General features: G+C 44.3%; 2 protein-coding genes across 3 annotated transcripts in view; one reads left to right on the plus strand and one right to left on the minus strand.

The window, feature by feature from the left end:
* The window catches only part of LOC137653757 (serine-rich adhesin for platelets-like), an 81,010-nt gene extending 63,225 nt beyond the window's left edge, over window positions 1–17,785 (minus strand). The window contains exon 1 of one of the 2 annotated variants that reach the window (XM_068387381.1): window positions 17,706–17,785. The gene's annotated coding sequence lies outside the window, so the exon portion shown is untranslated. The remainder of the gene's footprint in view (window positions 1–17,705) is intronic. The other variant, XM_068387382.1, reaches the window with a different exon arrangement.
* A 5,421-nt stretch (window positions 17,786–23,206) lies between these two features.
* Window positions 23,207–23,791, plus strand: part of LOC137653758 (inverted formin-2-like) — a 98,799-nt gene continuing 98,214 nt past the window's right edge. The window contains exon 1 of the mRNA XM_068387383.1: window positions 23,207–23,558. The gene's annotated coding sequence lies outside the window, so the exon portion shown is untranslated. The remainder of the gene's footprint in view (window positions 23,559–23,791) is intronic.

The following is a 23,791-nucleotide window of genomic DNA, read 5'->3' on the forward strand; positions in this document are numbered from 1 at the left end:
CTGAGGTTAGACCAGCTGTTGTGTAGCCACCACAGAGCGATAGAAAACGTATCGAGACTCCTGTGGGTCACGCCCTGCAGGAAGCGGGCTGCGAAGGTCATCAGACGCTTCCAGACTCCAGCTTGTAGCACCTGCGTCACAGAGTAGTATTACTCGAAGGCGAGGGACGTTGCGATGTATCCAACATCGTGCTGTAGGGCGACGTGACGGGGGAGGGTCTGAAGACAGGTCGAGATGAATGTCCTTGAGTCCGGGCTGAAGAGGTATACTGGTGACTCTCCCCCCATGTCCTCCTTGTGTTCCCAAATCGGCTGCAACTGAGGCCAAACTGCAGCTGTTCCCAGCGCTAACCTCTCGATTCCTGTACTGGCAAGAAAGAGAAGGTCTTGGGACATCAGACACAGAATGGAGACTCAAAATCTTGAATGAATCGGACCGAAGGGTCGGGACCCTCAGATTCTGAGTCTAGCCAACAACTCAGGAGCGAGCCTGAATGTTGCCTTCCCCTCTTCCTTAGAAAGGGGGGGAGTAGTAAGAGACCAAGAAGATTGCTTACACACTGGCCGTGGCCAGAGTGAGCAGAAGACCCAAGGCGGAATACAATCCGAGGCCTGTCGTAAAAGGGTCTTGAGAAGATCTCTTAAAGGACTAAAAGTCCGAGCCATGCTCCAAGTTGGAGGTCTTCCTCCGACTAGGGCAGGGACGATCGTAGCTTCGCATGAGCGAGGATAGATCCAGCGGGCAGGAAAAAGTTATTCCTTTAAGCCTGAAGGTCAGGGAAAGGCTGAGCGACAGGCTTCATTGCCAAGAGCGGAAAGGAGTTTCCTCCCGCCGAAAGGCAATAAGACCGTTATTGCTGGAGAAGAGGCCTCACGGGAAGAGGTATATCTCCCACGGCACCAACCACCTTAGACTCTTCAGTTTGCCTGGGAGACCCCTGTGGATGACTATCGCAGATGACGCGACCTCCGTACCACGACTGTAGCGGGTTGTCTCTTCTAGAGGAGGAAGCGTAGTGTCTCCAGGCATGAAGCCGAAGCGACGCCCCGGTTCGGGAGAGATGTCGCAGTGTGGTTGCTTGAGTAGTCTGCGCCGTGGGAGAAGCTCTCCCGGGAGTTCCGTCAGGGGAAGCAGAGGGTCCAGAAACCGTTCTGCGCATAGTCCCAGTGGAGCTCTCCCATTGAAAGGTTGACAGACAACCTGGTTTTGTTGAGACCCATTGTCCGCAGACAAAAAGGAGGGAAGACGCAGGCGTCGAAGTTGTCCCACCATCACCGGAATGCATCTTGCCAGAGTCTCGGGGTCTGAGACTGGGGGGAAAACTAGCGGAAGCTTGAGGTTCCAAGCTGTCGCGATCAGGTCCCCCAGACCAGCACTTGCTGGTTACCCAAGGTCAAAGACCCCTAGGTACACTCTCTCTATGAGGCTCTGCTCGAATAGTCTGAGAGAAACATTCCCCTGCCTGGAATGAGAGAGCCGATGGTGGAATTGAGAGAATCTCAATCATCCCGGTATCTCTACTGCAAGATGTGAAGGTGTGAAAATGCGTCCCCTGCTGGTTAGCATGAAGTCGACACGCAACGGGGCGACTTGGCAGGAGCGGTAGGATCTGAAGAGGGGCCAGACTAAGGCCCTTAAGCCTGCCTGAATGATGGAGAGGTATCCTTCAGGTCTTGACCATAGGCCTGGACCGGAACATGCCCCCCCCCTTTCCTTTGACGAGTCCGAGAACCGCATCAAGAATGTGGGGAAAGGACGAGAATATCCACTACCATCAAGAGGCTCCATAGGTCAACACCCATTGCAGGTTTAATAGTTCCGCTGGTCCCATAGGGCCAGGGAGTCCGGTTAAACATTGCCTGAAGCCACCGGAACTTGGATCGCCCCACATGGAACTTATCCTGAGGCGACCGTTCGGACTATAAACGGGTCAATGAGGAAAGAAGAACTAGGAAACGTTCCAAGGTAGGGCTGAAAACTCTGCTTGACTGAGAACGGGTACTGCGACTCTCCTCAGTCTTGCCACAGTCAACCGAAAGGAAGGCTCGGAGGATGTGGTAACAGAATCTGGCGTCCCCAGGTGGTCACCCATCCAAGTACCGAAGTTGCTTAACCTCGCTGGACGGACGAGAAGCGGGGTTTCCAACGTGGTAAGGCGGTTGACTCAATATCATGGCCAGATACTCCAGATGTTGAGGCAGAGGAAGAGAAGGCTCCAAGCAAAATACCATGAGCCCACACTCATGGTCAGCATTCGGAAGCTTTTCCCGGCGCTGAAGAAGGTCGAAACCCGAGCCTACCGGAGTTGACCAGCCCTCCAAACAGCAGAGGAGGCGGAAGTCTGCACCTGAGCGGCCAAGAGGAAGGCAGGGAGAGTTCTCTGGGGAAACAAACCTGCTATGCCACGGCGGGATAGCCACACTGCATCATAAGCAGGAATACTTGCAGTTTAGGCTGAATTCGACGAGCACCCTGGAAGATGGATGGAATGGAAACTGAAAGTACCCGTCCTTCCGATCCAGGGTTAAAGGAGTCCTGTCGCCTCGTTACCAGTCTGATCGATTCTGCTGGTCTACGCTGGCCGAAGTTTGTTCGACAAACTTGATCAGGGCTGAGAGGCCGACTATGGACATCCCCTCTCAGATCCTTCCTTACAAGAAAGGATCGACTGAGGGGGCCGGGGGTGAAGCCGTCGATGATCCTAAGGAAGACCTTCGCCTAAGGTATGGATCATTCTGCCCAACCGGGCAACTCTGCTGATGCTATGGCATAGAGGTTCAGAGACACTGAATTCGCTGACAGAGACGGCAGGCGCGATATCCTTGGCTACTCACAGAGATTGTGCGGGAATGGGCATCGGGAAGCTGTCATTCGGATGAGTAACCTTAAGCATCCTCCCAGCGAAAAAACCTGCAATCCTAGAGTTCGTGAACTCCTTTTAGGACTATGCCCCCCCGGGGGAGTCTCCCGTGCCATCTGTTCCTGACAGGAGGAAACTGCAATTGGACACCTTGTCCCAGTTGTCGTAGCCGATAACTTAGGCCGACGTGGTTGAAAGAAAAGGGAGCTGGAGCCCTGCAGAGTCTGGAAGAAAGCGCCTTGGAGGAGTGAAACCGGAAGTCGATTTACTCCGCACAGCAGATGTTTAAGTCTCTGTCCTTGGGCAAAGACAAAACTCTTCTCAAGGATGGAAGGGTGTCTGAGGTCGTTGACCTCCACAGATGAGACACCCGAAGGAAGCCTTCAGTCAGTGCGTCCAGATGGTACAACATCGAGCTTGTCCGCAAGTAGATACTTAACGACGAAAGGCCAAGGTGCCTGAGCTCGAGAGGAGGAAAGTACCCTTGATCTTCCTGTAGCTTCCTTGAACCAAACCTCGGGCCGTAACCGAGGAGGGAAAGAACCTGGTAAGCTCCCAGAGGAAGAGGTAAGCAGTCACCCCTTGTCCGATGGAGAAATCTTCAACGGAAAGCCCCCCCGCCAAAAATCCTTCCAGGGCGGGAGAAGGAGAGAGTACTCGTGCAGGAGAGGGGACCCTCGAGACCGACCTCTTGGGAACCAACTTCGCCCTGGGGGAAGTCACCACGAAGTCCACTCCTCTCTTTCTCTTCAGCGTAGGAGAGACAGCCGCTGGTTTGTTACCCTGGCCGGTGAGTGCTGGTTTCATAACCCTCATTAACGCCCGTGCCAGCGGATCAAACCATGTCTGCTGCTCCAAGGACACAGAGTCCGAAATCCTCGCTAAGGTGAAAGGGATCGGGCGATCCTTTGGAGAGGACACGACGGTTCCTGCCTGAAAAGAAGGTGGGAAGAATGCTGTACTGACCTGTCTTCGTCCTGCACTACCAACCTGTGCTTGGATGGAGGTGATCCCGAGTGCCGCCTAGGAGCACGCGTCCCTGCTGCTACCACCGGCTGTGGAATTCGCCGCGAACTATGGTCGCGCGAGGGCGAACGGTCGCGCAAAGGCGAATGGTCGCGCGGGCGCACAGGCGAGCGGTCGCGCGGGCGCGCAGGCGAGCGGTCGCGAGGGCGCGCAGGCGAGCGATCGCGCGGGCGCGCAGGCGAGCGATCGCGCGGGCGCGCAGGCGAGCGATCGCGCGGGCGCGCAGGCGAATGGGCGTGACGGCGAGGGATCGTGCTGCCGCGTAGGTGAAGAAGATCGCTGGCGGTAAGCGATGGCGAGCAGCATGTGTAGGTGAATGATCGCGTGATAGGGTGCGATGGTGATCAGCATCCGCAAGAGGGCGAGCGTTCAGGGTTGTGCGATGAGGAGCAGCATGCGTAAGCGGGCAATCGTGCAGGGTTGTGCGATGGCGAGCAGCATGCGCAGGTGAATGATCGCGTGAAAGGGTGCGATGGTGATCAGCATCTGCAGGAGGGCGATCGTTCAGGGTGGTGCGATGAGGAGCAGCATGCGTAAGAGGGCAATCGTTCAGGGTTGTGCGATGGCGAGCAGCATGCGCAGGTGAATGATCGCGTGAAAGGGTGCGATGGTGATCAGCATCCGCAAGAGGGCGATCGTTCAGGGTTGTGCGATGAGGAGCAGCATGCGTAAGCGGGCAACCGTTCAGGGTTGTGCGATGGCGAGCAGCATGCGCAGGTGAATGATCGCGTGAAAGGGTGCGATGGTGATCAGCATCCGCAAGAGGGCGATCGTTCAGGGTTGTGCGATGAGGAGCAGCATGCGTAAGCGGGCAATCGTTCAGGGTTGTGCGATGGCGAGCAGCATGCGCAGGTGAATGATCGCGTGAAAGGGTGCGATGGTGATCAGCATCCGCAAGAGGGCGATCGTTTCAGGGTTGTGCGATGAGGAGCAGCATGCGTAAGCGGGCAATCGTTCAGGGTTGTGCGATGGCGAGCAGCATGCGCAGGTGAATGATCGCGTGAAAGGGTGCGATGGTGATCAGCATCTGCAGGAGGGCGATCGTTCAGGGTGGTGCGATGAGGAGCAGCATGCGTAAGCGGGCAATCGTTCAGGGTTGTGCGATGGCGAGCAGCATGCGCAGGTAAATGAGGGTCGCGCGATGGCGATCAGCATCCGCAGTTGAGGGTCGCGCGATGGCGATCAGCATCCGCAGTTGAGGGTCGCGCGATGGCGATCAGCATCCGCAGTTGAGGGTCGCGCGATGGCGATCAGCATCCGCAGTTGAGGGTCGCGCGATGGCGATCAGCATCCGCAGTTGAGCTAGTAGCTGGCGAACCATGTTCCTTCAGAAGTGTTGGAGAACGTTGGCGTGCCAGCTGTAACACACGTGGGCGATCCGGAGATCGCTGGCGAGCTGATGATCGCTGACGAGCTGACGATCGCTGGCGAGCTGATGATCGCTGACGAGCTGATGATCGCTGACGAGCTGATGATCGCTGACGAGCAGAAGGCTACGCGTGGAAGCCTGCACAAAGAAGAAGAGTCCTTGACCCCGACCTGAACCGAAGTTCTAGATCGCGAGGGCGAACGTGGGCGCACAGGGCACGTAACAGGAACCTCAGGGAAGATCATCTTGAAAGCGCTGACGAACAGGAGAGCGCTGACGAACAGAAGGGCGCGCAGGGAAACCCTGACACGCAAGGGAAGAACCCCCGTGGGGGCAACCCTTTGCCCCGAAGGGATCGTTGTCCGCCGGGAGACTGATGTCCGTCGGAATACCGCTGTCCGTCGGGAAGACCGTTGTCCGTCGGGAAGACCGTTGCCCGTCGGAAGACGAGATTAGACTGCTGTCCATCTGCACCAAGACGGAAGATCGAAAAAAAGAAGTTGTAGGCTGCAAACGGAGATTCAAAAAGGCGCCTCAAGCACCCTTATAGGGAGATGAGAGGCCCTTACGACGAGGCGGACGGAGGGCCTTACGGCGAGGGAGGCCAACAGCAACAGCAACAGAAGAAACCTCCGAAGAGGAGTCTCTATGAGTGTACTCTCTCGCGAACGAAAGAGAAACACTTCGTGGAAGAGACTGGTCAGCCAGTGACCTAAAAGGGGCAATCCTCCGAAGAGGAGCTCCTGCAGTTGCCCAGCCCCTTGAGCGAAACTGCAGGTGCGACCGCTCAGCACCAAGAGCATAGTCGCACGAAAAAAAGGCAAGAGAAGAACCCCCCAAAAGAGGAAAAGCTCAAGCCTGGACAGGAAAAAACTTCCCTCGGAAGGAAAGTTATCCGCCCAAGGAGGCAAGCCTCCTGACTGTTCTAAAATGAACTGGAGAGCTGTCCGACGACATGGGAGTACTACCAGTAGAAGGAGACACGCCCCTGACGACAATACAAGGGGGGAGGCAGCAACAGCCGAATCCCCAGGACTCAACCAGACAGCTCACACCGTTGCTATATTACAGAAACGAACTAGATCGGTAACTGTAAAAAAATAAAACAAATAATATTAGTACACATTCATTCCCCCGGGAAGGCTCCGAAGAGGAATCCCGAGGAAAAGGAACAAGAATTACACAACAGGCACGTGCCCTCACAACCACTTACACTCGCGGAAGGAGAGCTGTAACCAAAACAGAATTATAACAATTATAATTATGTAACTATGTAATTATGTAATTTAAAAATGAATGAACACTAAAGAAAAAAAAAAAAAAAAAACGAAAACCCCGAAAGGAATCGTTCTACAAGCTGAAAAATTAACAACTACAATTAGATTCATAAACTAATTGAGACAAAATGTACGGCGTAGCAACCCCACCCACACGGGAAGGAAGCTACAAGGGAGTAGTAAAACATAGTAAAAGGGTGAACGACCTCAAGAGAGAGAGAGAGAGAAAGACATAAGTCAAACTCGATCGCAACCCATAAAATTAGGCCGTGGTGGCCTAACTGCCGAGGCCTCCACGTAGATATCGTACACTACACACACACATCTGAAAAGGAAACTTACTTATTTCTATACTCAAATATATATACAAACATGAAAACATGTTTACATATATATTGAGTAAAAGAAAAGTAAGCGATTAAGTAAAGACAAAACAGACAATGGCTGCCAAGCGAGGACCAAGACAGAGACGTCTGTCACAGTCCGAGCCAAAAGTGAAAGTGAGTATTCACCTGTGTGTGAGGGGGAGGAGGGGTAGCTAGCTACCACTCCCCTACCCCCCCCCGCTAACTAGCGCGGGGGTAATACACCCTCGTTAAATTCTAATGGCTCGCCATTTCAGCTACGCTAAAAGTAATACCCTTTGTAAATAGCGTGGTTTGTATTTCGGTTACGGAACAAATAAATTTTTGAATATACTTACCCGATAATCATGTAGCTGTCAACTCCGTTGCCCGACAGAATTCTACGGAAGGGATACGCCAGCGATCACTATACAAGAAGGGGGTGTACTCACCAGCGCCACCTGTGGCCAGGTACTGCAGTACTTCTTGTTGACACCACCTCAATTTTTCCTCGGTCCACTGGTTCTCTATGGGGAGGAAGGGTGGGTCAATTAAATCATGATTATCGGGTAAGTATATTCAAAAATTTACTTTACTAATGAAAATAACATTTTTCAATATTAATCTTACCCGATAATCATGTAGCTGATTTACACCCAGGGAGGTGGGTGAAAACCAGTGTACATGTATATCAAGAAGCTAAGTATCCCGTATTTCATATTATCAGTTATTCAAAATAACAATGAAATTATAAGTACCTGGTAAGGAAGTCGACTTGAACCATTACTCTGCCTTTAATAAGTTCGTCTTCCTTACTGAGCGCAGCGTTCCTCTTAGGAGGCTGAACAACCCTAAGGTGCTGAAGTATAAAGGGCTGCAACCCATACTAAAGGACCTCTACACAACCTCTAACCTAGGCGCTTCTCAAGAACGAATTGACCACCCGCCAAATCAACTAGGATGCGGAAGGCTTCTAGCCTACCGTAACAACCCAAAAAACAACAATAAAAGCATTCAAGAGAAAGGTTAAAAAAGGTTATGGGATTAAGGGAATGTAGTGGCTGAGCCCTCACCTACTACTGCACTCGCTGCTACGAATGGTCCCAGGGTGTAGCAGTTCTCGTAAAGAGACTGGACATCTTTGAGATAAAATGATGCAAACACTGACTTGCTCCTCCAAAAAGTTGCATCCATAATACTCTGCAGAGAACGGTTCTGTTTAAAGGCCATCGAAGTGGCTACAGCTCTCACTTCGTGGGTCCTTACCTTCAGCAAAGCAAGGTCTTCATCCTTCATGTGAGAATGAGCTTCTCTAATCAGAAGCCTTATATAATACGAAACTGCGTTTTTGGACATAGGCATCGAAGGTTTCTTGATGGCACACCATAAGGCCTCTGATTGTCCTCGTATAGGTTTTGACCTTTTAAGATAGTATTTTAGAGCTCTGACAGGGCAAAGAACTCTCTCTAGCTCGTTACCCACCATGTTGGAAAGGCTAGGAATTTCGAACGATCTAGGCCAAGGACGTGAAGGAAGTTAATTTTTTGCTAAAAATCCGAGCTGTAAGGAACATGTTGCTGATTCGGATGTGAATCCTATGTTCCTGCTGAAGGCGTGAACCTCACTAACTCTTTTGGCTGTTGCAAGGCAGACGAGGAAAAGAGTTTTGAGAGTAAGGTCTTTGAAAGAAGCTGACTGGAGAGGTTCAAACCTAGGAGACATAAGGAACCTTAAGACTACGTCTAGATTCCAGCCTGGAGTGGACAATCGACGTTCTTTAGAAGTCTCGAAAGATTTAAGGATGTCTTGTAGATCCTTGTTGGAGGAAAGATCCAAACCTCTGTGGCGGAGAACTGAAGCCAACATACTTCTGTACCCTTTGATCGTAGGAGCCGAAAGAGATCTAACATTCCTAAGATGTAACAGGAAGTCAGCAACTTGGGTTACAGAGGTATTGGTAGAGGAAACTGCATTGGCTCTGCACCAGCTTCGGAAGACTTCCCACTTGGATTGATAGACTCTACGAGTGGATATCCTCCTTGGTCTGGCAATCGCTCTGGCTGCCTCCTTCGAAAAGCCTCTAGCTCTAGCGAGTCTTTCGACAGTCTGAATTGAATTGAATATGGGATTTAGGCATTAAGCCAAAGAAGGCAGTCAGACGAAGAGCGTGGAGGTTTAGGTGTACCTTCTTTACGTGAGGTTGACGTAGAAGGTCCACTCTTAGAGGGAGAGTCCTGGGAACGTCGACCAGCCATTGTAGTACCTCTGTGAACCATTCTCTTGCAGGCCAAAGGGGAGCAACCAGCGTCAGCCGTGTCCCTTCGTGAGAGACGAACTTCTGAATGACTCTGTTGATGATCTTGAACGGCGGGAATGCATATAGCTCGAGATGGGACCAATCCAGCAGAAAAGCATCCACGTGAACTGCTGCTGGGTCTGGAACTGGGGAACAGTACAAAGGGAGCCTCTTGGTCATGGAGGTGGCGAACAGATCTATCGTTGGCTGACCCCACAAGGTCCAAAGTCTGTTGCACACGCTCTTGTGAAGGGTCCATTCCGTGGGGATGACTTGATCTTTCCTGCTGAGGCGATCTGCCGAGACGTTCATATTGCCCTGAATGAACCTCGTTACCAGTGAGAGGTTTAGACTTCTTGACCAAATGAGGAGGTCCCTTGCTATCTCGTACAGCTTCCTCGAATGGGTCCCTCCCTGCTTGGAGATGTATGCCAAGGCTGTGGTGTTGTCGGAGTTCACCTCCACCACCTTGTTTAGCAGGAGGGACTTGAAGTTCATTAAAGCCAGATGAACTGCCAGCAACTCCTTGCAGTTGATGTGAAGCGTTTCCTGTTCCTTGTTCCATGTTCCCGAGCATTCCTGTCCGTCCAAGGTCGCGCCCCAGCCCGAGTCTGATGCGTCCGAATAGAGATGAAGATTGGGGGTCTGAACCGCTAACGATAGACCCTCCTTGAGAAGGATGTTGGTCTTCCACCACATGAGAGTAGTCTTCATCTCTTTGGTAACAGGAATAGAGACCGCTTCGAGCGTCATATTCTTGTCCCAGTGAGCTGCTAGATGGAATTGAAGGGGGCGGAGGTTGAGTCTCCCTAACTCGGTGAACAGGGCTAACGATGACAGGGTCCCTGTTAGACTCATCCACTGTCTCACCGAGCATCTGTTCCTCTTCAGCATGCTCAGAATGTACTCTAGGGCTTGGCTGATTCTTGGGGCCGACGGAAAAGCCCGAAAAGCTTGACTCCGAATCTCCATTCCCAGGTAAACGATGGTTTGGGAAGGAATAAGCTGGGACTTTTCTAAGTTGACCAAAAGACCCAGTTCCTTGATCAAGTCCAAAGTCCAGTTGAGACTCTCCAGACAGCGACGACTTGTGGGGGCTCTTAACAGCCAGTCGTCTAAATAAAGGGAGGCTCTGATGTCCGCCAAGTGGAGGAATTTCGCAACATTCCTCATCAGTCGCGTAAACACCATAGGCGCCGTGCTTAGGCCAAAACACAGGGCTTGGAATTGGTACACAACCTTTCCAAAAACGAATCTCAGGAAAGGTTGGGAGTCTGGATGAATAGGAACGTGAAAGTAAGCGTCTTTCAGATCCAACGAGACCATCCAGTCCTCCTGCCTGACCGCTGCTAGGACCGACTTCGTCGTCTCCATAGTGAACGTCTGCTTGGTGACATAAGCATTGAGCGCACTGACGTCCAGCACCGGTCTCCAACCTCCTGTCTTCTTGGCCACCAGAAAGAGACGGTTGTAGAAGCCCGGGGATTGATGGTCCCGGACTATCACCACTGCCTCCTTCTGTAACAGGAGCGACACCTCTTGGTGTAACGCTAGCCTCTTGTCCTTTTCCTTGTAGTTGGGAGAGAGGTTGATGGGAGAAGTGGTCAGAGGGGGATTGCGGCAGAATGGTATCCTGTAACCCTCCCTTAGCCACTTGACAGACTGGGCGTCTGCACCTCTTCTTTCCCAAGCTTGCCAGAAGATCTTGAGTCTGGCTCCTACTGCTGTCTGGAGAGGAGGAGAGTCAATGTTTGCCTTTCGAAGGCTTGGGACCTTTCTTGGACCTGCCCCTGAAACCGTCTGGACGGGTACTTCCTCGGCTGGGGGCTCTGCCACGAAAGGGCGGAATAAATCTTGTAGCAGGAGTATCGGCCACTGGGGTGCGGTAAGTTCTAGGAACCGAAGGAGCAACCTTAGCCTTACGTGCTGAAGAGGCCACAAGGTCATGAGTGTCCTTCTGAATAAGAGCCGCAGACAATTCCTTGATAAGGTCCTCAGGAAACAGGAACTTAGAAAGCGGAGCAAAAAGTAACTGAGACCTTTGACAAGAGGTGATACCAGTGGAAAGGAAGGTGCAAAGTTGTTCCCTTTTCTTGAGTACTCCCGAAACAAACATGGAGGCAAGTTCGCCGGAACCATCGCGAATTGCTTTATCCATACAGGACATTATAAGCATGGCCGAGTCCTTGTCAGATGGGGCAGTCTTCTTGCTCAAGGCCCCCAGGCACCAGTCGAGAAAATTAAAAATCTCAAAGGCGCGAAAGACTCCCTTTAAGAAGTGGTCTAAGTCAGAAAAGGTCCAGCAGACCTTAGAGCGCCTCATAGCCGACCTTCGTGGAGAGTCAACCAAACTTGAGAAGTCAGCCTGGGCAGAGGCAGGGATTCCCAAGCCTGGTTCCTCTCCTGTGGCATACCATACGCCCGCCTTAGAAGTCAGCTTAGTAGGTGGAAACATGAATGACGTCTTCCCTAGTTGCTGCTTGGACTGCAACCAATCCCCTAACATTCTCAAAGCTCTCTTAGAAGATCTAGCGAAGACGAGCTTAGTGTAGGCAGACTTAACAGGTTGCATGCCTAGAGAAAACTCTGATGGAGGAGAGCGAGGGGTAGCAGAAACAAAGTGATCCGGGTAAACTTCTCTGAAAAGAGCCAGGACCTTGCGAAAGTCAATGGAGGGTGGTAACGACTTGGGTTCCTCCACGTCAGAAGAGGGATCATCCAGGTGCGCAGCTTCCTCCTCAGAAACCTCATCACCTGAGGGTTGAGAAGCGAGAGGTAAAGTTACAGCGGTATGCTGAACGGCAGAATCCTGACAAGCGGGTGCATATACACTTGCGGATTCATCCTCAAGTCTCTGTTGAAGAGGATGAGGGCTGGTAATGACAAAGTCATGAGGCTGGGAAGAAGGAGGCTCTGCGGGAGTCTGGGGAGCAAGCGTGGTGAGAGGCGACTGTAGTAAAACCTGAGGTTCAGGCTGCAAAGACTGCTCAAGCTGAGGAGAAAGAGGTAGATGCATGCGTTGAGGTGGCTGACTCATTGCATGAGGTTCATGTCTCAAGAGTTGCGCTTGCTTCAAGGGTTGAGGTGGCTGCGCAGTAAGAGGTTCCTGTCTCACGAGTTGAGGTTCTTGAGGTGGGTGCTGCGAGAGTTGAGGTGGCGGCTGCGCAGAAAGAGGCTCCTGTCTCACGAGTTGAGGTTCTTGAGGTGCTTGCCTCGAGAGTTGAGGTTCTCGCCTCGAGGAAAGTGGAGGTATCAGCTGCGAGAGCTGAGGTGGCTGCCTCAAGGATGGCAGAGGTTGTCGTACCTCAAGAGGTTGCTGCCTCGAGGATGGTCTTACTGCAAGAAACTCTTGCCTCAAAGGTAGAGGAGGTTGTAAGGCAAAAGACTCCTGTCCCCATTGTTGAGGAGGTTGCCGCGTGGTAAGAGGTTCCTGCCTCAAGGAAGGTGGAGGTTGCTGCACAACGCTGGTATCTGGCAACTCCCAACGCGGTAGCTCACGCATGGAGGTAGCTTGAGGAACCTCAACTTCGTACGTCTGGCAGACTGGACTGCGTAGAGGAGGAGGAGCGCTCGCAGGAGGAGGTGTAACCTTCTCTGCCTGAAACTCACGCATCAATACCGCAAGCTGCGACTGCATAGACTGCAGCAAAGCCATCTTGGGATCAACAGACGTTGAGGTCTGTTGAGGCAGAGCCTTAACAGAAGTTGAGGTCTGTTGAGGCATCGCCTTACCTCTCTTAGGAGGCGTGCAGTCACCTGATGACTGCGGCGAGTCAGAGCTAGCCCAATGACTACATCCGGGCTGTAGAACTCGTGCGGACTGGACTTTACGCTTAAGAGGTCTTGAGACCTGAGTCCAGCGTTTTCTCCCCGAAAATTCTTCTGCAGACGAGGAAAATAAGGGCTCAATCGTCTGAGAGTGGAAGTGACGATCTCTGTAAGATACGCCCGCAACCACCGAGGATACTGCTGTGCGCCGATCAAGGCCTGCCGAACCCTTTTGCCCTTCGACATTGCTTCTCCCCTGGGCTTGGGAGCTTGCAAGAGGTCCCGGACTGGGAGGACGACTGGCACGCACAGAAGTACCCTCACGCACAACACTGACACTGACACTAGCACTCGGCACAGCACTGGCACTACCACTTCCCACTGCACTTTTCACTTTAAGTTCCTTGACGTCTGCCAAGAGGAACTTGTGGTCACTCACTACCGACTCCACTTTATCACCTAAAGCCTGAATGGCACGTAAAACATCAGACATATCAGGCTGAGCACAAATAGTAGGATCGGGGGTAGCCACTACAGGGGGAGGAAAAGGTTGAGGATCATGGGGTGAGGAATAAAGCGAAGAGCGAGCCGAACTCCTCCTAACTCTCTCTCTCTCTAACTTAGTGGTATACTTGAGGAATCGAACAAAATCAAGTTCCGAAAGTCCGGCGCATTCCTCACATCGATCTTCCAACTGACAGGATTTTCCCCTACAGTCGGAACAAACGGTGTGAGGATCAACCGAGGCCTTCGGAATACGCCTAATACAAGTCCTACATCGTCTTTGGGGAGGAGCTTGAGAAAGGTCGGACATCTTGAATCAAAGAACAGTCAAGGGGGAATTCCAATTAAAGCAAAATATCGTTAACCATTAATCAAATCAATCTAAAAGCTATCTAAGCTAAGAGACAAGTTTCCTGTATAGCGAAAGCTGAAATCTTAGAGCAATACTTCACCAAAAACCGTGAACAAGACTCCAAAATTATAAGCGTATCCATGTAGGTCTTGCCGGAAGCACGACAGAGGAAAAAAAAATGGTGTCAACAAGAAGTACTGCAGTACCTGGCCACAGGTGGCGCTGGTGAGTACACCCCCTTCTTGTATAGTGATCGCTGGCGTATCCCTTCCGTAGAATTCTGTCGGGCAACGGAGTTGACAGCTACATGATTATCGGGTAAGATTAATATTGAAAAATATATATATACAGTGATACCTCGGTAGTCGAACGACTCTATACTCGAACAATTCGGAGTTCGACCAAAATTTTCGAGAAATTTTTGCTGCGGTGCTCGACCAAAAATTCGGTACTCGACCAGCCGAACACGTGACGACCGCATGGGCTTTGTGATGATCGCGCCATCTCGGCCACTCTCGCTTGTTCGGGAAGCATCAGTTCTCTCGAGAGCGTCACTCAGACAACGCGCGATCAGCATTCGTTGTGATTTAGTGATTTTCAGTGCTTTTAATTGCTTTTTTAGCTTTCATAATGAGTCCCAAGAAAGTAATGAGTGTTAAGGGGAAGGAGAAGAGGAAAACAGTGCGAACAACGATCGAGTTGAAGAAGGAAATTATAGCGAAATATGAGAATGGTGTACGAGTGTCCGATTTAGCGGTAGAATACGGAATGGCGAAGTCGACCATTTCTACGTTTTTAAAGCATAAAGAAATGATTAAGAAGGCGAATGTTGCAACGGGAGTTACGGCGGTAACTAAGCAAAGGCCACAAGTGATTGAGGAGATGGAAAAGTTGCTTTTAATATTTATTAAAGAAAAACAGTTGGCCGGGGAAAGTGTTAGTGAAGCGTTCATTTGTGAAAAAGCGTTGCATATCTATGAAGAATTAGTGAAGAAAAGTCCGAGTACCAGTGAAAGTGATTCATTTACATTTAAAGCGAGCAGGGGTTGGTTTGAAAAGTTTCGTAATAGAACAGGTATTCGTAATAGAACAGGTATTCATCATTTTCGAAGAATACTGCAGAGGAGGAAGAAACAATTAACAATAGACCAGTTTTTCACAAAAGAAAAGAAAGCTGCTACATCAAAGCCTGTTTCTCCTCCAAAGAAGAGACAAAGAAGAGAAGAAACCCCTGAAATAGATCTGCCCACCCTTTCATTGGAGAGAGAAACAACTCCTGAAGGAGAACTACCCCGCCACATCATGGAAGGGGACTCTCCTTCCAAGCAGTAACCTCCCCCTTCCATCCTCTCCACATCCATCCCTGTATGCCATCGAACCGCTGCTCAAAGGTATGTTCACTACAGTACAGAAAATGGTTTAAAATTGTTTTATTTTAGTACAGTAAATGGTTTAAAATTGTTTTATAGGATTTTCTGACCAATTTCATACACATTTAGATAATTATTGTTGTTTAGGTACACGTTTTATTAATATTTTGGGCCTGTTCGAGTGCTTGGGAACGGAATAGAATATATACCATTATTTCTTATGGGGAAAAAAAATTCGGTACTCGAACAAATCGGAGGTCGAACACGGATCTCGAACGGATTATGGTCGAGTACCGAGGTATCACTGTATATATATATATATATATATATATATATATATATATATATATATATATATATATATATATATATATATATATATATATATCATGTCGGGTAAGATTAATATTGAAATATATATATATATATATATATATATATATATATATATATATATATATATATATATATATATATATATATATATATATATATATATATATATATATATATTTATATGTATACACATATACATACCTACATATATACATACATACATATATACATAAATACATGCATACATATATATATATATATATATATATATATATATATATATATATATATATATATATATATATATATATATATATATATATGTTACTGTATATATATGGGTTATGGAAAAAATCCGCGAAGTGGTGAATCCGCGAAGTAGCGAGGGTTCACTGTACACGCATCTCTGACCGATGCTTAATGCTCCAATTACCCTGCTTGAATTTTAGAGATAATGAATTCAGATTGGATAAAAAAGCCCTCAGGCAATTTACAGGGTAAAGCAGGGTCTGATTGGATCCTTTGAAATTACCGCCCCCGCCAATTAGTTCAGTATTCTGCAAATTGATCAAAACATCATCTACAGTGAATTCTCGGATTACAGAAGCAAGAAAGTCCTTGTCAGGGGAAAGAGCTTGATCGACAAATTTTAAAGGAATCTTGATTTTCCAAAAGAAACTACATCAGGTACTTACCTGTGGTATTTAGAACACTCTGAGCATTTTTTATTCTATACAATTTTGTGATAGCGTTGAAAATAAGGGAGTTAGGGGGATTGGCGGTTACTATATATACTACCAAATGCAGATATGAGAATGATTGGGTAGGATCACCCCAATACAGTTATAGGAATGAAGAGCTGGGGTCACCCCAAAATCCAGCGAGGACATCGGGGTGTATGTATGATAGCGGCCACCTGTATGTATTATTATGTCTAACTTAGAATACGGCAGTGTAAGGAGGTCGCAGGGGAGGGGGTTGCGTTAGCCCCACCGTTAGATAAGTAAGGACACGGCTTGTAGGGTAGGTTAGGGAGAAAGTTTAGGTTAGTGGATGTCCATTTGGAGCCTTTGTATATCAGCAGCCAGTTCCTCCCACGTTAATTAAGAATGGTCATTAACTAGCCTAAACTTTCCCCCCTAACCTACCCTACAAGCCGTGTCCTTACCTACTTAACTAACGGGAGAGCTAACGGCCCCCTGCGACCACCCTTACGCTGCTGTATTCTAATTTAGCCATAATAATACGTACATTTGGCCGCTATCATACATACACCCCGTCCATTTTTAATGAATGCGTGAGGAACTGGCCACTGATATACAAAGGCTCCAGGACATCTAAATCTAATTTGAGGTAGGTGGGGGTACTCAAGACTAGAGGTATCGCACTGATTTAATTACAACTACCGTTACGCACAATGATATATACTGTACTGTATAGTCGTCTGTGGCACATGAAAACACTGGTTGAAATTCGTTTTCTATGCATTCAATTAATACAACAGTAAAATTGCAGGTTTTATTATACTTACGGCCGGGAAAACTTTCCTGCTAAAATAGTATATTCCTTCAGAAAAACACCCGTTTTCTTCGAAAATTACACTATTTTCACAGCAAATAAATATTTACTGAAATACTTATATATCAAAATGTTTCCCCGTCCGTAATTATAATTTTACCAAACTGCATTCATACCAATTTCTCTACGTGACCATTAGGCAAACACTAGACTAGACTAGTATTGCTGGTATTTACCCACAGGCTTGCAAACAACAATAAGTAATCCTCATTCAATGTAACAAATCTTTCATTGTATATATCAAAATGTTTCCCCGTCCGTAATTATAATTTTACCAAATTGCATTCATACCAATTTCTCTACGTGACCACTAGGCTAACACCAGACTAAACTAGTTATAGATGGTATTTGCCCAGACTTGCAAACAATAAATAAACCTCATAAAAAGTAACAAATCTTTCATTGTTCATAAAGTTTTGTTCATTTCCAATTAAAAAGTTTTAGGAAATACAGGCACGGTGAATTTGTGCCAGACTAGGCTAGCACATCCATAATTAGACGCTTAGCTTTGACGGGGAAATTTGATCCAATAATTAAACAAATTCTTACTCTACTAAGCTTACGATATCCTCTATACTCTAATATAACTATAATTCAATGCGTATGCAGTTTCACAACAACTTACAATTACCTTGTCCGTATTATTTACGGAAATACTTTTAGCGTATCGCCTGATTGACGCAGCTCTTTTGTTTACAATTCGGCTCAGGGTTGCCAGATTATTTCGACTGAATTATCGTACATGAGCCTTAAAATTGTCGTTTTTCAACCAAAATTATCATGCACAGTTTCAATATAATTATTAAAGAGTTACATGATTGACTTATTTCAAAATATTTTACTAAATTGTTTAATTAAACACATATGTATATACCTAAGGTATGTATCGTACATCGTACCGGACCCAAAATAATCGTACATGTACGATAATTATCGTACGAATGGCAACCCTGCTACTCCTTAATGTTGACAAGAAATGCATTGTGTAAAACATCTCTAAAGATTTACCTAAATACTATTGTCTATGAAATTATGATGAAATAGTTCATAAATTTAATTAAAATTAGTAATTACATGAATTATAAACTTAGATATTCAATCTATACCTAATTACTTATATCGAAATAGTCTCAAATTACAGATTTATTTTACAACCCAAAACCTCACATTCTTCTTCTATTGAACAATCTATAACAGTTACTCTTAATTCTCAAAATATAGAATAAAAATATAGCCAAGAAATAAGAAATATAATTAGGAAAAATATGGCCCAAGACATGAAGAATGATATGAGATATATTATAAATTAAATAAAAGAGAGAATTGATATATCAAAAAAATGGGAGATATAAATATTATCAGTGGTTAAGTCAAAAGGGAACAGATTGTATATAGACAATAAAAGAAGAATGTTTATCACGAACAAAGTGAGATATTTGAGAAACTACGACTAAGGGAAATAAAGAATAAGATTGATGGTAAGAGTAGACGATTTCGGTGTGGAGAGATAGAAGGTTGATTGACACAAAACTTGCAAGGGATGAAGGGACTAAAATAGTTAGGGACCTCCACTTCGGAATGCCGTAAAATATTCTTTCAATTGGTTATGCTTAAAGGGCTGTTTTAAATGTGTGCAAAGTGATATACAGTATATATATATATATATATATATATATATATATATATATATATATATATATATATATATATATATATATATATATATATATATACCGTATATGTGTGTGTATAATATATATATATATATATATATATATATATATATATATATATATATATATATATATATATATATATATAAATATATATGCGTGTATATATATATATATATATATATATATATATATATATATATATATATATATATGTATGTATGTATGTATGTATGTATGTATGTATGTATAGGAAAGATAAATTAAAATCTAAATTAAAGACACACCAAGAATTAATGAAATTACAAGTGAAATATTACAGTTCGGATGTCATCGCACAATTAGCTGACTAGGGTTTGCAAGGTATATTTGGCGGAGGGAAAAGTTCCAAAATAATCGATGAGATGAATGATTGTTTCGTTGTATAAAAAATATAGTGATATGGGAGACAGTAAGCATCATCATCATCATCATCACTATCTCCTCCTACGCCTATTAACGCAAAGGGTCTCGGTTAGATTTCGCCAGTGGTCTCTATCTTGAGCTTTTAATTCAATACTTCTCCATTCATCATCTCCTACTTCACACTTCATAGTCCTCAGCCATGTAGGCCTGGTGTTTCCAATTCATCTAGTGCCTTGTGGAGCCCAGCTGAACGTTTGGTGAACTAATCTCTCTTGTGGAGTGCGAAAAGCATGCCCAAACCATCTCCATCTACCCCTCATCATGATCTCAACCACATATGGTGCTCGAGTAATCTCTCGTATAGTTTCATTTCTAATCCTGTCTTGCCATTTAACTCCTAATATCCTTCGGAGGGCTTTGTTAACAAATCTACTAAATCTATTGGAGATTGTTTCATTGTCATACCATGACTCATGTCCATATAGTAACATTGATCTCACTAAACTGATATATTGTCAGATTTTTATATGTAATTTCAGGCGATATGATTTCAAAATTTTACTTAACCTAGCAATTTTCTGGTTTGCTTTTTTTTCAATCTTTTACTAAACTCTCATTCTAAAGACCCTGTATTAGAGATAATAGTTCCTAAATACTTAAATGATTCTGCCTCAATACTCCTTTCTCCTTCCAATGATATTTCATCTTCCATTACATACTCCATTCTCGTCATCTCTGTCTTTCTTCTATTTATCTTGAGCCCAACCTTGTGTGATATTTCATGCATTCTGGTAAGCAAGCATTGCAAATCCTGTGGTGTTCTGCTAACAAGGACAGCATCACCAGCATACTCTAGGTATGCTAGTTTCCGATCACCAATCCAGTCCAAACCTTCTCCCCCAACTCCGACTGTTCTACAAAATCACAGGGATATATTATTATTATTATTATTATTATTATTATTATTATTATTATTATTATTATTATTATTATTATTATTATTATTACTTGCTAAGCTACAACCCTAGTTGGAAAAGCAAGATGCTATAAGCCCAGGGGGCTCCAACAGGGAAAATAGCCCAGTGAGGAAAGGAAACACGAAAAAATAAAAATATTTTAAGAACAGTAACAACCTTAGAATAAACATTTCCTATATAAATTATAAAAACTTTAACAAAACAAGAATGAAATGAGATAGAATAGTGTGCCCGAGTGTACCCTCAAGCGAGAGAATTCTAACCTCAGACAGAGGAAGACCATGGTACGGAGGCTATGGTAATTGGAAGAAGAGTTTAAGAAGTCCAAATTGATTACCACAATAGGTTGCCAAAACTGATGATAGCAAGGTGTTATCCTATCTAATTTCAAGGTAGAAGGGAATAAAAGTAAAGATTGAGAATCTCACTATGATATTAATTTATTTAAGGCACAGATGATATAAACTTAATAACAATAATAAGAATAAGCTTAGAAGCTTTGCGCCTTTCTATAAAGAGATAGAGTGCGCAAACTTATTTTGCGGAGTGAGCAATAAGGAACCAGGAACCAGGAACCAGGTAGCATTTTGATTAAGAAATTCTGACAGGTGACAGAAGGACTACTGAGCAATAAGGAACCAGGAACCAGGAACCAGGTAGCATTTTGATTAAGAAATTCTGACAGGTGACAGAAGGACTACTGAGCAATAAGGAACCAGGAACCAGGAACCAGGTAGCATTTTGATTAAGAAATTATGACAGGTGACAGAAGGACTACTGAGCAATAAGGAACCAGGAACCAGGAACTAGGCAGCATTTTGATTAAGAAATCCTGACAGGTGACAGAAGGACTACTAAGGAAAGAAGTGTGTGGACATAGTGAGATGAAGCGTTTGTTAAGGAATAGTTACTCGTCATGTTTGTATAGCGAACGCCTATGTTAAGAGTATTGAGAATGTATATTATAGATGAAACGTCTTGGTAAATGCAAAAGAGATGAACTTGTACTGTAAAGGGCAATTAGAGTTACACGTGACTTTACTAAATACACACACCTTTCAGAAATCATGATGTTTCAGTAAGTAATGTTTCATACAATATCCTCCTGAATAGGCTGTTATTCCAGACCACGACACACACACGCACGCACATATGTATATATATATATATATATATATATATATATATATATATATATATATATATATATATATATACGCACTCTCTCTCTCTCTCTCTCTCTCTCTCTCTCTCTCTCTCTCTCTCTCTCTCTCTCTCTCTCTCTCTCTCTCTCTCTATATATATATATATATATATATATATATATATATATATATATATATATATATATATATATATATATAGTGCATACGTTTTTGTTATTGGTTACAATGTTTACGAGTAGACTGATAATTAAGATAACCTACCACACCACACAAAGCTATCTTCATGAATCAAAGGTAATAATTTAACAGTATTATCCAATTAAAATGTTTCCTCTCCTCACTAGGCTATTTTCCTTATGGGAGCCCTTGGGTTTATAGCATCCTGCTTTTCCATCTTGGGTTGTAGCTTGGACTGTAATAATAATAATAATAATAATAATAATAATAATAATAATAATAATAATAATAATAATAATAATAATAAGAAGAAGAAGAAGAAGAAGAAGAAAATTGCGAAATGATTGGCTAAGAAGATCTAGGGCTACAAATTTAAAATAATTATATTTTTTTTCCCCGAATAAACACTTACGTCTATTGTAGCATCCTTTTGTTAAAATTAACCCCATAGACCGTGGGAACATGAATTTGATCTTCAAGACAAAAGAATACAATGGTATGACTTCATCTCACTGAAACGTATTGTATATTTGGTGTTTATATCCTATTGTTAAAGTATTTATTTCTTAATTGAATAGATAGAATGAGCATAGACATGACATCACGCATTACAAAAAAATTAAGGATATACCATGTGTTATTTACTCTAGCAACGAGACTAAGACCAGCTAATGGCATTATGCCCACCATCCCACTCCATTTGAAGGTCGAGTCTTAAAGAAGTATAGCTCAGATACTATTTTTACTTTGGTTTTAATATGATTTTCAACCTAAATGTCATTTGCTTGGTTAAAACCGCGACCCACAGAACTTGGTCACGCATATGCCAGATGTACAATAGTTGATTACATAGTGTGGAGTTTTATTTTTTTTTCTTTCTTCAAAAATTGTATTTTTAACTATCGTTCTTTGCGTATACGCAAATTTTTCGAAATGACTTTTGTTCTATTCACAAGGTACTATTGCTATATATGATTTTTAAAACAAAGTTGATCATTGTTGACAAGAGTTACCATCAGAGATAAAGAAATCCTTAAATCATTTACTTTCATCAGACGCTTTGGTTTAAATAACAGTTCCCCTTTGTAATGAAATTAAGCATATTTATAGAAAAATCAACCAATTAATTTGTAATGCAGACTGGAAAATCATCACATCTAGAACTATATCAATGTCGTTGGCAGTGCGTTGAAATCCCTGATTCTCTCAGTAAGCTGTAATATTTAATTTTGAAACGGCATGAAACAGTTTATTCACACCAATGAACAGTTTCAGATGGAAGTTATTGTATTACTACTAGAAACTGAATTTGAAAATAATAATGGTGTGTATTTACTATTTGGTGAAATTAAAGCCTTTCGATTTCAGTTCGAACTGTAATATTATGACATCTAAACTAAACAATATGGATCCCTGATTCTCTCAGTAAGCTGTAATACTTAATTTTGAAACGGCATGAAATAGTTTATTCATACCATAGGCAGTTTTAAATGGAGGTTATTGTATTACTACTAGAAACTGAATTTGAAAAGAATACTGGTGTGTATTTACTATTTGGTGAAATTAAAGCCTTTCGATTTCATTTTGAACTGTAATATTATGACATCTAAACTAAACAATATGAAATCCACAAGACGTTTTCTTCCGCTGATATTGAGTTGCCAATAAGGAATTTCCAGTCTAGGAAATCTGGACTCCCTGAGTCCTGCCTCCTGGTTTAGTCCCTCCTACAGACACGTTAGTATTATTAGTGTGCAGTTCCCAAGCTGTTCTTGTCTTCGTCATTTCCGTAAATAACTACATCAGAAAAGGGAACATGTCAGTGATTCCTGATTTGGAAATATAATTAAGTGAAATAAGCTTTTTTTATATGATTCGTGTGGAGGAAATTCTATTGTCTAAGTCTTAAGGAAGCTTAGGATATGAACTATAAACATTGAACGTGAAGCTTCCTGATATTCAATGATTATTTTATGTGAAATATTTTAATTTTGGAAGATACGGGAATCCCAGACAAACGAAGATGTTAAGTTAATTTGAATCTCATCATAAATTTGAAACTCAACATTCAAGAGATCAGGTAAGTGGTTATAAAACGTTTATTAAGAAGTATAATGTCAAATTTTTATGGGCGTGCGTTGTTACAGTCATTTATTAAACACACATGACATATTTTCCCGAAAAAACTAAAAAAAACGTTCTATGTGAATTGTAGATTTCTGATCATTGTTCTATTATTAAATGATCCTTAGATTTCCTACGAAATGCATGAACCAGATATTTCCCAACTGGATATATTGTGCTTTATTCACA

This window comes from Palaemon carinicauda, chromosome 14 (assembly GCF_036898095.1).
Source record: "Palaemon carinicauda isolate YSFRI2023 chromosome 14, ASM3689809v2, whole genome shotgun sequence".
NCBI classification, from domain to species: Eukaryota; Metazoa; Arthropoda; class Malacostraca; order Decapoda; family Palaemonidae; genus Palaemon; species Palaemon carinicauda.